This window comes from Oryzias latipes, chromosome 24 (genome assembly GCF_053564925.1).
Source record: "Oryzias latipes strain Hd-rR chromosome 24, Olatipes_Hd-rR_3.1".
In the NCBI taxonomy this organism is placed as follows: Eukaryota; Metazoa; Chordata; class Actinopteri; order Beloniformes; family Adrianichthyidae; genus Oryzias; species Oryzias latipes.
The window spans coordinates 13,264,701-13,278,352 of NC_136260.1; the positions used below are offsets into that span (position 1 = coordinate 13,264,701).

General features: G+C 41.0%; 1 long non-coding RNA gene across 1 annotated transcript; it reads left to right on the plus strand.

The window, feature by feature from the left end:
* Nucleotides 1-8,172: 8,172 nt before the first annotated feature.
* Nucleotides 8,173-10,667, plus strand: LOC111947063 (uncharacterized). Its single transcript, XR_013654030.1, has 4 exons — nucleotides 8,173-8,315; nucleotides 8,882-9,193; nucleotides 9,883-10,158; nucleotides 10,272-10,667. It is a non-coding gene; the product is annotated as an uncharacterized LOC111947063 (long non-coding RNA).
* The last annotated feature ends 2,985 nt before the right edge of the window (nucleotides 10,668-13,652 follow it).

Below are 13,652 nucleotides of genomic sequence, written 5' to 3' on the forward strand. Positions count from 1 at the left end.
ACAATACATTCACAAATTTTGGCGTAACTCACTGCCGCTTCTTCCCAATCTTAGTAAAAGTGTGATAGCTTGCAGTTTAAGCTGTGCTTCATAAGCATGTCTCTTATCGTTTTCAGGGTTGCCAAAACGATGTTGTTTTGCATAATTCACATACCTGCTCTTGTGTATAATTGCTGGTGTGTCTTGTTTTATTCCCACACTTTGCCCCTTACCGTTCTCATGCTGTCCTCTCCTACGTCTTCTTTACAAAAGTCACACAACAAGACATTAGACGCAATGCACCATAGGGCATTCCGTACATTTTGGAGAAAATGTAAGACTTTTAAGTGTGACTCATGGTCGTGAAAATATGGTGGAGTGTGATAAGTCCAGCATATGTTTTGTCAGTTTCTTAATCTCAGTTGAAATACAGTGTGTTCCAAATTATCATACCAATTAAATTAAATGTAAGTTACAAAAAGATACAATTCCTTGTTTTTCAAATAAACTCATGGATTGTGTCTCATGGCTCTTTGGATCACTAGCTGCGTTTACATGGACAAAAGTAATCGGAAAAAACGCCTGATCGGATGAAAAATGCGTCATGTAAACACGCCGTTCAGAATACTCAGCCCCGATCGGACTCTTTTGAATCAAAATTTCTTTCCGATCGAGATAGGTGGGTTATGGCGATTGTTGATCCGATCGTTGTGCATGTAAACGGTTCATTCCGATCGTGTGTCACTACTGCTCTGGTTTAAGGTCATGCATAGACGGTGTTTTGATCCAGAGAAAACTTAAAGCTCAAACAGGACCGACCACTTTGTGCCCCGTGACATCTGGACTCTACGCAGTCCGGGCTCGGATGCCAGTGGACCGAGCGAACGGTGTCTCTGAGCAGAGACCTCTGGATAAAGATGAGGGGAGGGGAGGGGAGGGGAGGATGCTTTGTTACGTGTGGGTTTTGTTGTTTTGTTATGTGTGGGAGAATTCGGACTGCGATCGGTCCCGCCGCTCTGGATTAACGGCTGCCGGACTCAGGAGAACCGTGTGTCTGAGCAGAGCCCGGACTTCCAGCTCACCTAGTTGCTTTGGGGCGGTGTTTGTGAGTTTTTCAAAGCAGAAATGCCTCTTAGTGTGATGAAACCGTTTAAACAATCACGTGGATTTGTATTTCCAGTCGTGTCCCGGCAAAAGAAAGGCTGATGTTTTTCCTTTTTTTTTTTTTTTTTTTTTTTTTTTTTTTTTTTTTTTTACCTTGTCCTGTCCAACAGCTGGGCAAACAGATGAGAGCTGAGGGCCTCTTGTGTTGGACATATTTTACTTTAACAAGAGGGGTTATTAATCTTCAGACAAACCAAAGGTATGTCTGAATAAACCCCTTTTGTAATTGAGGCCAAACTTTATTAATTTCAAACATGTTTGAAGATCTTTGGTGTTGGACCGGACGGAAAAGGAAAGAGGGGAAGAAGAGAGAGGGACGTTAGAAAGAGGGGGGGAAGGAGGGTGATAGTAGGAGGGGAAGGGGGATAAGACCATGAAGCAGCATAGAGCAACAAGTTTACTGGTTGTTAATCACCATGGTAAGGCTCAAATGCAGTACAAAAAGGGCGGAGCCTGTCCACACACACACCCAAGTGTCAAACACACCTGCTAGTTGCAAAAATGTCCATCTGTCGACATGTACACAAAACAGATAGTGCTCACACGCATACTTATGCCTTAAAACCAACTAGTGTGAAACATTTCAGTCATTCAGTCACGCAAACCGCCAGTGCAAAGGTGAGCCAACACCCGTGCTCAGGTGAGTGCTCATGTTCTTCTAATATGGATGGTGGAATGTGTAAAGAAGGAAGGAGAGCGCCCAGCCATCCCCACCCCAAGACCCCCACCGCAGCAGCAGCGGCAGCCGGAATCCCCCCCACGCCACACGGAAACCGGCAGGGAACAACCGCCGCCCGGGCGACCAAGCCCGCCACCCAGGCCAGGGCCAGCAGGACCGCCGCAAGGCCCCCCAGAGCCAGAGAGCAGGGAGGCACAGAGGGAAAGAGAGGGCCGCCCCAGCCCAACCAGGAGAACAGCCCCCCCGCCGCGCCGGGAGAGCCCAACGCAGGGCCCCACCGGAGAGGGACGCCCACAGCCCCAGACGAGCACCCCACCACCACCCAGGAGTTCCGGGCATCCCCCCGCCCCAACCCCAGGTACGAGCCAGGACCCCCCAAGGGAGACCCGCCCCGCACTCCAGGCAGCCATCCGCCCGGCCCACGGTTGGTCCAGGGAGGAGCAAGGCAGGGGCCCGCCGCCCCCGCCCAGGAGGGGGGAACCCCGGGGAAAAAAGAGGGCCCACAAGGGGTGTTGTAAATATGGCCCGACCAGGCTCGGCCACAGTTGGAAGTTAGGCGGGGCCCAGCGCTCAGGAGCAAGGACCAGAACCCACCCCCCAGGGACACCAACACCCCCGGCTCAGATGTAATGTGAACCCCCCCACCGCGCGGAGAGAGCACCGCCGGGCCCAGGAAGCCGGCACCCCGGGGACACGGCCGCCGCTCCAAAGGGGCCCGTACCCCCCACCAGGGAAGAGGCAGGGGACAGATGGTCCTAGGTCCCACCTTCCTTGCAAAATGTGTGTGCGTATATGTGTGTTTAAGAGGGTGTGTGTGTGCATGTGTGTGTGTTTATGTTGGGATGTATATATTGAGGGGGGAGGGGTGTGTGTACTAAGGGGGGTGCAGTTAAAATTGGCGGGTAGGGCACTAAGGGGACATCTCCTGATTACTCACAGTGATGTCCCCTCACCCTCCCCACCAAGGGGCCCTAAATGTCTAAGGTGCGGTTAAAATTGGCGGGTAGGGTGCTAGGAGGACATCTGCTGCTTGCTGGCAGTGATGTCCAAGCACCCCCCCTACCAAGGGCCCTACATGTCTAAGGTGCAAATAAAACCGAAAGAGGGGGGGCCCTGATGGCTGATGTTTTTCCCACATATTTACGTCCAGCCAAGATGCAGATTGCAGCATTTCCCGAATCGATTTTATGTTCATCCAGGCTAAATGTTGTTAGCCCGTGTTAGCCTACTCATGGCTATCCCTGGCTTCTTCCAGCTCTGTTCTTCCACATAAAAAAGCACTGACCACACGGATCAAAAATAAAATGATGAGCGAACAGGCGCTTCATAATATTCATAACATTAATAAAAGCATGTTTAGAAGATCATCTCGTATATTACCGAGCTGCTGCATAAATGTATATGGCTCAGTTTGTTTACACCAGGACTCATTGACTCTTCCGGTATTTAAAACACTACTGCGCATGCCCAAATGATTTATTACGACCGAAAGTGTGACCATGTGAACGTTCGTTCTAATCAGAAAAAGTTTTTCTGAGCCCATGTGCACGGTTGGATATTAATCAGACCATTGATCCGATCAATAGATTTTGCGCATGTAACCATGGCTACTGACATCAAATTTAGACACCTGTGATGATTAGTTTGCCAGGGTGAGTTCAATTAATTCTTCACATTATTAAGCAGACGTACATTTTCAAGCAATATGGAGGAAAAAAAAGTTTTTTTATACCTTTGATGGGGTAACAAAACCTTGGATATTTTATGAAAACTTAAGCATGATCATTGTACTATGAAGAAATTAATGGCTGATTCAGAGCACACACAGGTTCATGCAGATAAAGGGAAAATGAGGAAGATTTCTGCCGGACAAATGCATCGGATTTAGAGAGCAGCTGCTCAAATTTGCTTACAAGGCAACAAGCATATATTTGAAGCTGCTGGTGTCTCTGGAGTCCCACGAACATAAATATGTAGGATCCTCCAGAGGCCTGCAGTTATACAGAAACCTTCTATTCTGCCATCCCTAAACAGCACTCACAAGCAGAAACAGCTGCAGTGGGCCCAGACATACATGAAGACTGGTTTTCAAACTGCCTTACTCACTAATGACTGGAGGGTCCAGGTGGATGGAGTATTGGGTGGTTGGTGGATGTGCCACCATGTCCCAAAAAGGCTGCGATGTCAGCAGGAAGTGGCAGAGTCATGTTTTAAGCCAGAATCATGAGGAGAGAGCCGGTCAGCCCCTTTGGGATCCCCGAAGGTGTGAAATTGACCTCTGAAAAGGATTTGTAGTTTCTCACTGACCACTTTCTTCCGTGGCACAAAAGAAGAACTTGGCTTTCCATGACAATTATTTTCATGGATGACATGCACCATCTCCTGCTGCAAGGAATACCTCTGCATGATTGGCTGCTATGGGCATAAAAGGAGAAACTGATGTTGGTGCCCCATCCTCCCCTGACCTTAACCCTATGGAGTGCCTTTGGAGTATCCTCAAGTAAAATATTCATGAGGGTGGGGGGCAGTTCACATCTAAACAGCAGCACTGGGAGGCTATTCTGACATCCTGCAAAGAAATTCAAGCAGAAACTTTCAAAAAAACCACAAGTTCAATGGATGCAAGAACTATGAAGATGTAACTTGGCCTATTGATATGTTTTTGATTGGAATAGTTTTAAATTTTAGTAAATATGACCTCATAATGCAGGAAATTCAACAAATTACCATTTTCTGTTTTTTTTATCACATTTCGTATAACTCTGTTGTTAATTCTAATGTGGAACAATGGATTTTAAGGTTTTTGTGCATAATAATGTGGAACACAATGTGCTTTACTTTCTTTATTTTTCCTCAACTTCTCCAAACAACATTGTGGTTTTATTGAAATGCAGAAGTGGTTTTCTCATGGTCAGCATCCACAGAAGTGGCAGAAGTAACAGCAGAGGAACTGTCCATAAGACTTCAACAATAGTCCTCCCTGCTGTTATGCAATTTCTTGAGGAAAATAAACTGCAATAAACTGCACTATAATGTAGACTTTTCTGCAACTTGTAAAATTGTTGGTGGGGTTTTGCAGAAGCTGGCCCTTAGGAGAACAGATGAAGATTCTAAGAAGGTGTATGAACAGATCCCAGAGGAGTGTAGTGGTAGGCCTTGAGCTCCATGTGTGACGACCTAGGTAGAAATGGGTACTGTTTGGATTTTGTCCGGTGCAGAAGAGGTACTTTTAAAACAGTTCTGGTGCCTAAATGGTGCTCCATCCATCCACCCATCCATCTTCAAAACCCACTGAATCCAGGATGAGCCCATCCACAATCGCTGAAAAGGTAAAATGATTGCCTAGACTTGTACTCCAAAACTGATTGAAATACCATTGATTGACTTGTCCAAAATGAATTCCTGAAATAAACCACAGAAATCCACATTTATACAATCCCCAAACTACTGTATTTTCTGCTCTATGAAGCGCACTTATTCGCTTTTTTTTTTTCAAAAAAAAATTATAGCAAGCCATATAATCCAGGAGACAATAAACATGGATTCATTCTGGTTGTGGTTACTGATGATGAATTGATTCTTCAGAGGTCCCCGCCGCTCTGTCTAAATGTCACTCTGTTTTTTTTGTTTTTTTATGTATCGTGAACAAGGGCAGCAGTGGTGGGGTTAGGTTTAGGCTCAGGGTTGTAAAGACCCTAACATGGCCAACCTACAGCTGTGACGGACTGTGTTATTTACGTGTTACTAACAAGTTTGAGAATTAGTATAGTCATGTTAGAATTGGTTTTATCAGTATCAGTATGTTTTTAATGAGTTGCCAACAAGGTTGAATACGCTAATGTGGCTAACATGTAGCATGTTACTAACAAGTTCTGTACCGTGAACACAGTTAATAAAGTCTGACTAATGGACTTTTCCCTCACTCTTGTTTTGGTTAATGCGCTTCAAAGTTTAGTGCACCTTATATATGATGTTTGAAAACACACTATTCAATGACAGTGCGCCTTAGAATCTGTTAGTCCTGTAATGTACTTGAATTAACACACGCCGATCCCATCTATGTCCTGCAATTTCACAAAAAGAGTGCCTTTTTCAAATAAAACCACAGATGTGTCACACACTGAACAGGTTTCACCTGTATTCAGGTACACACAACATGGAAATAAAACAGGGCTTCTCCTCGGGTGTGTAACGTAAAGTGAACAAAAGGCAGTGATCACTCTCCATCGATCCATCTTCTTCTGGTCATGTGGGACCAGCTCGTGGGGGCAGCAATCTAAACAATGTTCCCAAGACTTCCCTCTTCCCGGCAACTTTCTCAAGCTCCTCTGGGGGACACTGAGACCAGCCGAGAGACGCAGTCTCTGCAACATGTCCTGGGTCTTCTCCAGGATCTCCGTGCACAAGGGCATGCCTGGAGCCCCTCCCATTGATGGCTGTTTCAGAAGGATTTAGAGAACAGCTGCTAAAATTTGCTTACAAGGCAACAAGCATATATTTGAAGCTGCTGGTGTCTCTGGAGTCCCACAAACATAAAAATGTAGGATCCTCCAGAGGCCTGCAGTTTTACAGAAACCTTCTATTCTGCCATCCCTAAACAGCACTCACAAGCAGAAAGAGCTGCAGTGGGCCCAAACATACATGAAGACTCGTTTTCAAACAGCCTTATTCAATGATGACTGGAGGGTCCAGATGGATGGAGTATTGGGTGGTTGGTGGATGTGCCACCATTTCCCAAAAAGGCTGCGATGTCAGCAGGAAGTGGCAGAGTCATGTTTTAAGCCAGAATCATGGGGAGAGAGCTGGTCATCCCCTTTGGGATCCCCGAAGGTGTGAAATTGACCTCTGAAAAGGGAGGTTATTCTGACATCCTGCAAAGAAATTCAAGCAGAAACTTTCCAAGAACTCACGAGTTCAAAGGATGCCAAAACTTTGAAGATAAAACTTTGCCTATAAAGATGTTTTTGATTGGAATAGTTTTGGATTTAAGTAAATATGACCTCCTAATGCAGGAAATTCAACAAATTACCATTTTCTGTTTTTTTATCACATTTCGTATAACTCTGTTGTTAATTCTAATGTGGAACAATACATTTTAAGGTTTTTGTGCATAATAATGTGGAACACAATGTGCTTTACTTTCTTTATTTTTCCTCAACTTCTCCAAACAACATTGTGGTTTTATTGAAATGCAGAAGTGGTTTTTCCATGGTCAGCATCCACAGAAGAGGCAGAAGAAATAAACAGAAGAACTGTCCATAAGACTACAACAACAGTCCTCCCTGCTGTTATGCAATTTTTTAAGGAAAAGAAACTGTAAGATTCTCCCGACCCTTCAGGGTGTGATGCAGTGATCATTCTCTAAAGCATCAGTTTTGAATTTGTCCTGTGTGTGGAGGTGACCTGTCCAATACCTGAAGGGACCGTATCTGATGCATGGCAGCAGAAAATTTAGACTATGCTGCAACTTGTAAAATTGTTGGTGGGTCTTGCAGAGGCTGGCCCTTAGAAGAACAGATGAAGAGTTTAAGAAGGTGTATAAACAGACCCCAGAGGAAGCTGCAGTGGTAGGCCTTGATCTCCACATTTGAGGACCTAAGTAGAAATGAGTACTGTTTGGATTTTGTCCAGTGCCGAAGAGGTACTTTTAAAACAGTTCTGGTGCCTAAATAGTGCTCCATCCATCCATCCATCCATCCATCCATCCATCCATCCATCTTCAAAACACACTGAATCCAGGATGAGCCCATCCACAGTCGCTGAAAAAGTAAAGTGATTGCCTAGACTAGTTCACCAAAACTAAATAGAATCCCAGTTATTGACTTGTCCAAAATGAATCCCTGAAATGAACCACAGAAATCCACATTTTTACAGGTACTGCCTTATACAAGTTTGGCATCAAATCTTAGTTTTTATGCATTTTTTTTTTTTTTGCTTCTGCGACTCAAACTCCAGTGTGACTGATTTTTTAGTTTTTAGTCGTTTTAGTTGGTGATTTGTGAAGAAAAATCAACCTTGTTACAAAAAATAAAAAACATACAGTTTCTGAACAAAAGAAACGTGGAAAAAGTTCCCTGCAGACCAGTTTCAGCAGCCTGTACTGAGTACAGAAAATGACTAAGTACAGCATTCTTTTATGACACTTCTGACAGAAATTAAAAAAAAAAAATCTTACTTTCCTCATTTCTCAAACCTATCAGCTGTTGAGCTTTTCTTTGTCTTCAACTATAACAACATTAAGTATATATATATTATATAGTTGTCATACCAACAAAGTACTTTTGTGTTTTTTAATCAGTGATTCCTCCGTTCAGTCTGATTGACATCACTCACAAATGTGTTGACACAACAATTATTGAGTGGGTGGAGCCAAGATTTTATCTCCTACTTAACCATCATCAAAGAGGAAATGAACGTTCACAGCAGGAGACCAACAAAGAAAGTATGGCTCTACTACTGAAATTGCTGACTATTTTCATGCTTCAGGTTGGAGGTAAAGATTTTTCCAAATATTTCTTACTTTAACTTTAATACCTTTGTTTGCCACTTTTAGGTTGTCTGTTACATCAATTACAAGGTATATTTGGGTTCACTTTGAAAAATGGGTAATAAAAGGGTATTTTTATGAAATGGTGTAGTTATCTTTTGTAAAACAAGTTTTTAATCGAAAATTTTAAAAACGTTATTCTAATAATTACACTTTTTGAATACTGAAGTCAGAAAGCTTAAATATTTGCAAAAACTAAACTTGCATTAAATTAAAAAATTTTTTACTACAAGAGCTGCATCAATACTTGCTAAAGTGCTTAAAAATAATTGGTTATAATGGGATTTAAAGTCATTAAATGTTTAAATGACCCAGAAACAAAAATGTAGAAATCTATGAAAAGAAGGCTTGCGAGGACTAAACTGCAAATTTACACATTTGAAAATATAGTTTATAAACAATTTACATTGTGCGTGTGCAGACTATTAATTTCTACTTTGCATTTTTAAACCTGAAGTGTTGTTCAATGATTTTGTTTGTAATCCCTAATTGTATTTCTCTGTTTCTTTAAGTTTCTCTTGCAGGCTTCATTCCCCAATTTGACATGAAATTCAAAAGAGTTGGAGAGGACGTCCTTTTAAACTGTCCTGTTAAAGAATCCTCCGACCAATGCTCCAACAGTACCTGGTCATTCAACAGACCCTCCGATGATCGCAACATGAAACGAATGATCTTTGAAGAAAATACTGACCAGAGTTCAGCTGGAGATTCCAGGCTAAGTTTGAGCAGAAACTGCTCTCTGCTCATCAGAAACCTCACTGCTGAGGATGGTGGTGTTTATGGCTGTCATAATGAGATGGCTGTGTTACTTGGTATTTTGAGTAGTGAGTATTCTGACTTGAATATTTCTGTGATTACATGAATGTCAACATTCTGATTTGATCCAAAAAAAGCTCAAACCTTGAAGAGACTCTGACATGTGAACTCATTGAATCATTTAGGTTGGAAAAAGTCAAACTTCATTACAGATTTCCCCCCCAGAGCTGTGAGGTCCATCCACCCTCTCTATCCCCCCAGACTAATATAACCCACCTATTCCATGTCACTACTCTGTTGACAATGCTCTGGCTGCACTTTAAATTTCTATGTGCAGTTATTTATTGAAAAAAAGAGCTAATTTATTTATGAGAGCTCCTGAAAACAATGTCGTTGTGCACTGCATAATGATGATAAAAGATTCTGATTCTGAAACTGCTGACAAAGCATGTTTAGTGTGAGAGATGTGAGAGAGTCGACTCATGGGAGAAAATATCATTACATGTTTCATTCTTTATCTAGTAAATAGGTTGAACTGATTAATCCATAAACAGTAAAGATCAATGTCTCTGATTATCACTGATTAATGAGGTGAACAGAGAGTTTGAGAGTTTCCTGTTTAGTTTAACTTGATAAACTTCAGATCAGTTTGATTGATTGTAGTTAAAAAAACTGTAAATGTGTCGTTTAAAATTGTGTTCAATGTTAATGAATGAAATCACCTTAAGATAATGTTTACGTATCTGTTGTGTTTCAGTTACTTCATCTCCACCAGATGTTAATGGATGGGTCGACTTGACATGCTCTTTAAAGGGTTTGCAGAAACCTGGTCAATGCGGTCCAAGACTCATCTTCTGGGTGGATGAGACAGGAACTCCACTGTCTGATAAAACTCCTGAGTTTGAAGTTAAACAAACAAATATCTGTGATCTTGTTCTGAGTGTGAAACATCAGAGTGGAAATAACAAAAGATTCACCTGCCAGTTAATTGCCTACGATGAAGTGAAGGTAGAAGCTGTCTACGTTTTTACAGGTGAGGCATTATTTTTCTTTTTTTCTTTTCAGCAGGTGTGCTGAAGATAAAAATATCAGATTTTTGCTTTTATACAAAAAAACTGCTTGATTTTCTCTAAATTGTTTTTCCAGAATGAAGCACGGAGGACGGTGATGAAGACGCCCTGTGAAGAAGAGAGGCAGAAACTCCTTTAACAGAGAAAAAGAACCAATTGGAGACAATTGTTCCATTTTTCTTAAACACTTTTAATGTATTCATGCAGATTCATTAACTTTCTTGACTAACTTTTTTTTATTAAATCAAACTATTCCTCAAAGTACTTATTAATCAGGCAGTTAGTGATTAGCTTATTGTTATTATTCATTTCACGTTTAAAACATGCTAAATCTTTACACTCATTGCAATAAATTGCTAATATTTTGTGTTTTAGACACCGCAGGATTTCTAGAGACCCCACTCCACTTTCTGCCTTTGATCACATCCATCTGTGTTTTGGACAAGACAAAATAAAGAGCTGCATAGTTACACATCAGAACCCTGTCTTTTCTAACAAATCCCCCTGACCCACACACAAACACACAGCAGTCTGCCTCAATAGACTAAGCATGTTTTAAGATTAATTTTTTATATTTACAAGAAAATCATTGATATTACAACAGAGCTATGAGCATCAATAGCATTAATATTGGCTCCATTTTTAAATCCATTTTATTGTTTTCATATTTATCTCTGTGTAAAACACTTTATGTTACCAAGTATGAATAGAGCTGCATAAACAAAGACTGATTTGATCATGTAGAATCCACATGGTGGTGGTTAGGAGAACTTAGACAGACAGAAAGACACTGGACCAGTGAAAGAGGACGGACTTGTTCATGGAATATCAGTCGTTTCAGTTGCTGCTTTGATGAAACATCAAGTTTGTTACAAAAGATCAAAACCTGACAGTTTGTGAACAAAAGTAATAAAGTTCATTACAGAGCAGCTGAAGAAACATGTAGTGAGTACAGGAAATGAACAAACACATCATTTCCTCTATTCTAACACCTCTGACAGGAAGAAGAAAGACTTTCTTTTTATGATACTAAACTGATGAACTGTTGAGCTTTATCTTCAAATATAATGACATTGAATGTCTTCTTTTGTTTCCTTTTCACCTTCATTAACTTGATTTTATATTTTTATTAACCAGTAATTCTTCTAATTGACATAAATCACAAATGTACTGACACTAAAAATATTGAGTGGGTGGAGCCAATAATTTATTTTCTATTTAGTCATCATCAGAGAGGAAATGAACATTTACAGCGAGAAACCGACAAACTAAGAATGACTCTACGACTGGAAATAATCCTTATTTTCGTGCCTCAGTCTGGAGGTAAAAATCTTATTTGTTTGAAATATTCTGAAAAATATTTCTTACTTTAATACTGCTGTTTGCCAAATATCGTGAGTCTAATTATAAATTAAAAGCTAGATTTGCCGTCTTATTAAAATACAGATGTGCATCATAAAATTATTAATAGAATGCACACATTTTAAAAATCTAGTTGTGTAATATCTTGGAAAAAATAGTTCCTTTGGAAGAAAAGTAATCTTTGTGGCAGTTACTTTTTAAAACAGAATTTTTCATTGAAAAATTTCAAAAGCTATTTTAAACGTTATTTGTTGCACAGAAATATGTATTCGAACACTTGAAGCTCAAAGATGGTTTGGTGCGTTAACGTAGGAAAGTAAAGTCAGAAATTTGAAATATTTGCTAAATGTGAGCTAAGTTTCTCAAGTCAAATAAACCTTTCTACTTTAACTGCAAAAGCTACTACAATACCTGCTAAAATACTAGTTAAAACTGTTAAATGGTGATTACGATTAATAGAATCTAAAATTATAAAATGTTTTAATAACTAAAAAAAACAAAAATGAGGAAATGAATTACAGAAGGCTTACAAGACACAAACAAAGTTATAGATTTTAATAATTGATTCCAAATCATTTACCTCATGTTTTTGCACTAAACTAAATTTCCTTTTAACAATTTGAAGCTTTAAAAATAAATAGCCATATTTTCACGACCAATGGGGCGTACCGGATGGTAGGGCGCAGTCTCAGTCACAGGGGATTTTTCCGTCTTTGATACATACAAAAGGCGCACCTGGTGTTAAGGCCCGGGAACGTTTTTGGGTTCAGACCCTCAGCACTTCTAGAGTGGGTTCATAAAAAATCCAGTCTGTGTACTTTAGAGGAAACATTTTTTTGTTGTTACTGTTCTCCCTAACTGAATAACAAAAACTGAATGGTCACTCACTTGCGCGCTCTTGTCTCCCTTCCTCCTTATCCTACACAAGCGCTAAAGATACACAACACAGTCAATACACAACACACTAACACAGAGGTGCGCTGTGCGTGCAGTCTCCTTTCCCACACACACACACACACAGACACACACACACACAGGCTTCGCCAGTTTCTCTCTGCAATTCTCCTCCTATGCGCTAGCGAAAACAGTATCTTACAGCAGTGTTTTTCAACCAGTGTGCCGCGGCACACTAGTGTGCCGTGGGAGATGGTCAAGTGTGCCGTGGAAAATTGCCCTCATTAACTGATCTAAAAACATTTCCCATCTCCAGGAAATCAGCTCTTTGTTCATCCAAACAGACCCTGATAAAACACTGAGAAGTTAATAATATAAACGATCATAAAATACTTTTTTCTTTGTGTTTATTTGATTCTATTAAAGACATTTTGATAAGAATGACGGTAACGCGGAATAGCTGCAGCTATAACTGTGTAAGGGAAAGTCCCGCAGCTTTTACTGTCTCCACGACTCCACCAATCATTCTTGAAGGCTTAATCACATGTCATCAGTCTGACCAATCAGAAGTGGTTAAAGTCTCCACTTCCTTGTTCCAATTTAGCTCATAACTCACTCAGTTCCAACAAAAACACCAGCTAAAGCTCGTCTTTAGCGGTGTAGCTTTCCACAGAGTCCGGTGTCAGACCGTGGAACAAGTGAACAAAACCATGAAGCTCAGAGACGCGAGTCTTTCTGCCGTTTTTTTGCAGTTTTCACACTACATCTCCCATGATGCATTGGCTTAAAGGGACAGCGCCTCAGGGGGGGGCTGTAGATCAAAACAGACTATGAGTTTCTGCATTTTTTTTTTTTTTTTTTGGGATGCTGGTGTGCCGCGGGATTTTTGTCAAGGTTAAAGTGTGCCGTGGCTCAAAAAAGGTTGAAAAACACTGGCTTACAGCACACACACACACAAACACTTAATGTTTGTTTAAAAAAACAGCGGGAGCAAATCTGATTTAGTTTGATTTATTTTTTATTTTCCTCCGCGTAGCTGATAGCTGCAGTTCAAACAGGGCTTCAGCCATCTTGTTTACAAGTGTTGGGACCCGGGCCTTAGCCCCGCCCATGGCCACTAAGACTCATGGGAAGTGTTGATTCCTACACCATGAGTTAGGTGGCTGTGAAGAAAATTGACGATCATCTGGGGCGGGACGGG